General features: G+C 42.3%; 1 pseudogene; it reads right to left on the minus strand.

Annotated features, from left to right (window-relative positions):
- Positions 1-349: 349 nt before the first annotated feature.
- Positions 350-3,864, minus strand: LOC127666091 (mRNA-capping enzyme-like; annotated as a pseudogene).
- Between the last annotated feature and the right edge of the window lie 773 nt (positions 3,865-4,637).

Raw genomic sequence — 4,637 nt, forward strand, 5'->3', positions numbered from 1 at the left:
TTTAGGTCTAGGTGCTTCCTCTCCCACTGAGGCCAGACAAAACAGCCCAACTAGAAGAATATATCTCACATACAGGCAACAGCTTTTGGGATAGCCTGCTCCAGTTGTCCAGGACTTACATGAAGACCGAGCTGCACATCTGTTACATATGAGCAGGGAGGCCTAGGTCCAGCCCATGCATGTTCTTTGGTTGATGATTCAGATTCTGAAAGCCCCAAGAGTCCAGGTTAGTTGACTCTGTTGATCTTCCTGTGGAGTTCCTAGGTCTCAATCTTTCCTCCTATTCTTCTGTAAGAATCCCTAAGCTCCATCCACTGTTTGGTTTGTGGGTGTCGGTATCTGTCTGAGTCAGCTGCTGACAGAACTTCTCAGGTGACAACTTGTTCCTGTTCTTTCCTCTTGAGCATGAGGTCAGAGGCAGGGACTAGGTTGGCTGGTGCAGTCTTTTGGGCACTGGGGGTGATATAAGCTCCATGTTGGGGTTCAGGGGATATTTTCTCTTCTGTCCTTGGGTTGCTGCACAGCTGTCGGGGAACTCAAACAGCATCTCCTTGGTAACAGGGTTTGAGATACTATTGCACATAGCCTCATGTCTATTCTCTGTCTCATGAAGACCCGGCTGTTGCTCTCAAATGTAATTTTGTCATTGTACTGGTTTAGTTCTTTTGTCACCTTGATTTGCGCAAAGTGTCTTTCATAACCTCCAACACAGAGAAGGCTAACATCCTCCTCCACAACCCTTCTCCTCCAAGTCTCATTATTTTAAGTCAAAAATCCACAGTTTCCACCGGGAGGTTTCCATTTCAAAATGTCATCACATTGACTGGGTGTATATTTTCCAACAGGCTGAAAAATAAATCCATCCATTTTGCAGCTGACTTCTTTGGCAAAATTTCCTTCCAGAAGCTTTCTTGAAATGTTGATGTAAAAAAAAAGATGGTTTGGGTCTGACACTAAATAGTTCCTGTGTTTTGTCAATAAGCCCAGTTATCACACAGAAAGGAGCTTCAGTCTGGGAAGTGCTTCCATGAGATTCAGCTGTAGGGGTCAGTTGGTGATCAAGGGGGGAGTGCCCTTGTGGGTGGTACCATCCCTGGCCTGGTGTTCTTGGATTCTATAAGAGAGCAAGCTGAGCAAGCCAGGGGAAGCAAGCCAGTAAGTAACATCCCTCCACGGCCTCTGCATCAGCTCCTGTATCCTGGGAATTTGAGCAAGAAGATCCACTTGGTGTTAAGAGCTCTGTGGGATGTTGTGTAGGAGCTTGGAAGACAATGTTGAGAACAGTGCAGAAGATGGAGGCCTGCTTGTGAAATTTCAGAGGGAAGATTAAAGACTCTTATCAGGGCCATTGCTGTTTTGATTGTGAAACTTCTGTGGCTTTGGTTAGCTGGGGCTGAAGAATCAGCTGTGATTAACAAGATACCAAGAACACTAAAGCGAACCTTTGTGTTACTGGGATGATTGATGCTGGTTAGCTGAAGCTAAGAAATTAGCAGTGATTTAGACGAGACCAGCATCACTGAGGTGAAATCTTCTGGGAAGTGTTTTCTGAGAGCACAGAGGCTGTGTTCCAGAGATAGCTTTGTACTATGACTGGACTTGGTAATGTGTAAGAGTCACCTAGGTGATACTGGTTTTGAAGGTATGAAGGGGTCATGAAGAGCAACTGAGGCCCGGCACTGTGAGAGGCTGCAGAAGGTCATTGGTGAAGGTGCAGCCTCAGTTGCAATTGATGGCCCGGGACTGAAGGAGCCATGCAAAGGAGTTGAGACTTGGCACCATGCATGAAGAGAGCCTGTGAGGGGCTATTGGTGAAGCCTCATTACAGCAGAAAACAGCAGTGTTTTGTAAATGCCAGTACCATGAGATGACTACCAAGAACAGCAGCAGTGTTGGAATACAGGCAGTTGGGCCCTAGAAGACAAAGTGTATGCTACAAAGAGCAGAGCTGAAGAAGTGACCCAAGCTCTTGGAGGCGCCTAGAAGACTGTGAGTGGATCCCAGACATAGGACAGTTGGAGTTTGATTTTGCTTTTGACTTGGATTGTGCCCTGATATTTTTCCCTCTTGAAATAAGAAGGTATTTTAGTGGAGCCCACAGTTAGGAGAATTTGAATTTTTAAAAGACTTTGAATTTTAAAAGATATTGGATATTTTAAGGGGATTGAACTTTTAATATGTAAAGACTGTGGGACTTTTAAAGTTATTTAGATCTTGGGGATGAATAAGAAAGTAAGTGTTGAGGCTTAAGAGTGATGTGTTTGTGTGTCAAGTTGACAAGGGGTTAATTGTACTGGCTGGTTTTGTGTGTTAACTTGACACAGGCTCCAGTTATCACAGAGAAAGGAACTTCCGTTGGGGAAGTGCCTCTATGAAATCCAGCTGTGGGACATTTTCTCAGTTGGTGATCAAAGGGGAAGGGCCCATTGTGGGTGGTGCCATCCCTAGCCTGATAATCTTGGGTTTTCTAAAAGAGCAAGCTGAGCAAGCCAGGGGAAGGGAGCCAGTAAGAATCATCCCTCCATGGCCTCTGCATCAGCTCCTGCTTCCTGACCTGCTTGAGTTCCAGTCCTGACCTCCTTTGGTGATGAACAGCAATTTGGAAGTATAATCTGAATAAACCCTTTCCTCCCCGACTTGCATCTTGATCACGATGTTTTGTGCAGGAATAGAAACCCTGAATAAGATAGCAGTCTTCATTTTTTCATGATGTGGACTTATAATTTCATATTCAATACACTGAAGAAAAATATTAATATTACAATCTCCAACTGGTTGTGCATTGAAATTAACTATGTCACATATCCAATATCTTGAAATGGCCTTTCCTTTTACTTTGTCAATGACCATTTCCCCCATCCAAAAGGGTATTTGATAAATGCATTCACAGATCTTTGTAAAAATGGAAACTTCAGGTTTGAAACATGAAAAACTGAAGTATCTCTGTCAATCATAAAAGCTTCCTTGGTGCCATCAACCAACATCATGTAATGAGAACCATCTGCTTTACAGCTTACTTTATATGGCTTCTGCTCTAAAAGCCTAATATTTTGCTTGTCCAGGGAGACAGGCTATGCTCCAGAAACTTCCCGGCACAGAACTGATAACATTTCTGCTGTACCTCTCCTAACTTTGGTTGAATTGTTACTTGAGTTACGTGTTTAACAGTTATTCCTTCCAAGAAAATAGCTCCCAGTTTTAACCATCCTTTTTTTCTTTTATCAAAGAAAACATTTGACCCTGGTTTTGAGTCCTTTTTTTTTTTAATCTTCTTCATCATTATCCTCAAAACATCAGTCTGGCAATACAGGTAGTGCTGGTGCTTCTCTTGTGTGTCCATAGCAATGAAAAAGTTCCTTCAAATAATCACTCATATAGATTCCTGGTGGTCTGGCTTGGGCAAACGTAGCAACTACTGCTTCAATGCTCCAATTCATTTTCTCCACCAAGAAGGCACATATAAGGAAACCAGCACGGCTGAAGCCATGGGTGCAGTGAATGCCTGTAAGTTCAGATGGGCTTCTTTCATTAAACCTCTCACACAGGTTATGAATGTCTCAATATTCTCAGTAGTGGGGCCTTCACCATGTCCTTTACACTGAAGTTTCATGTATTTGATTCCTTCTTTTTCTATGTCATTTCTGTCAGAGAACCTTGAAGTATTTTTCAGATCTACCAACAAGCTCATGTTAATCCTCGGACTCCAGATAATTTGTGAGTTCTACTCTGGTAGAACAAGTTTTCTTCAGCAACTTGACTATCATCTTGGCCCCAGCATCTTCTTTAGAGGTAAGAATCTTCCTGCCACCTTCTGGCTGCACCTCGGACAATTCATCCACACCATGGAATCTTGTTGTAAGCCATGTCTATACCACACAGGCCACCTTGCCAACAGACCCCACACCAGCATCTCTACCCAGTTCCTCAGCAGTGCAACACTTTCATTTAGTCATTTGGATTTCTTTTCTGCTATCTACTATTATGGTTTCCATACAAATATCCTTAATTTCTCTGAGCCTAGCATCAAAGGGTGATAATAACTAATAGAGTCATCAAGATAATAAAATAGGGCCAATCATTAGAGATATTGCAAGAGCTCCATAAATACAGTCTAACATATTATATACAATAAGTAGATATGAAAATTCAGCTCTTTGCAAATTAGGGCTTTGTTGTTGTAAGCCTGCTCTGGGACAATACTACCTGTAATCACCAGGCTACTTGTTTGCAGGCACTCAAAAGGAGCCAGAAGTAGACCACTGAGGCACAGAAGGCTCTGAGCATGTGGTGTAACAATCCCTGATGACAAAGATCATGTCTTGCATTTCTTTTTTTTTTTTTTGACAATTTTTTTAAATTTATTGATATATTTATTTACATTTCAAATGATTTCCCCTTTTCTTTTGCATTCTCCTCTGGATACTCCTTATTCAAGAATTTCTCTTACAAAAATTCTCCATCCATGTCTTAGTTACGGTTTTACTGCTGTGAGAAGACACCATGACCAAGGCAATTCTTATAAAGACAACATTAAATTGGGGCTGGCTTACAGGTTCAGAAGTTCAGTCCATTATCATCAAGGCAGAAGCATGACAGCATCCAGGCAGGCATCATGCAGGAGGTGCTGAGAGTTCTAT

Source organism: Apodemus sylvaticus, chromosome 15 (genome assembly GCF_947179515.1).
Source record: "Apodemus sylvaticus chromosome 15, mApoSyl1.1, whole genome shotgun sequence".
Lineage (NCBI taxonomy): Eukaryota > Metazoa > Chordata > Mammalia > Rodentia > Muridae > Apodemus > Apodemus sylvaticus.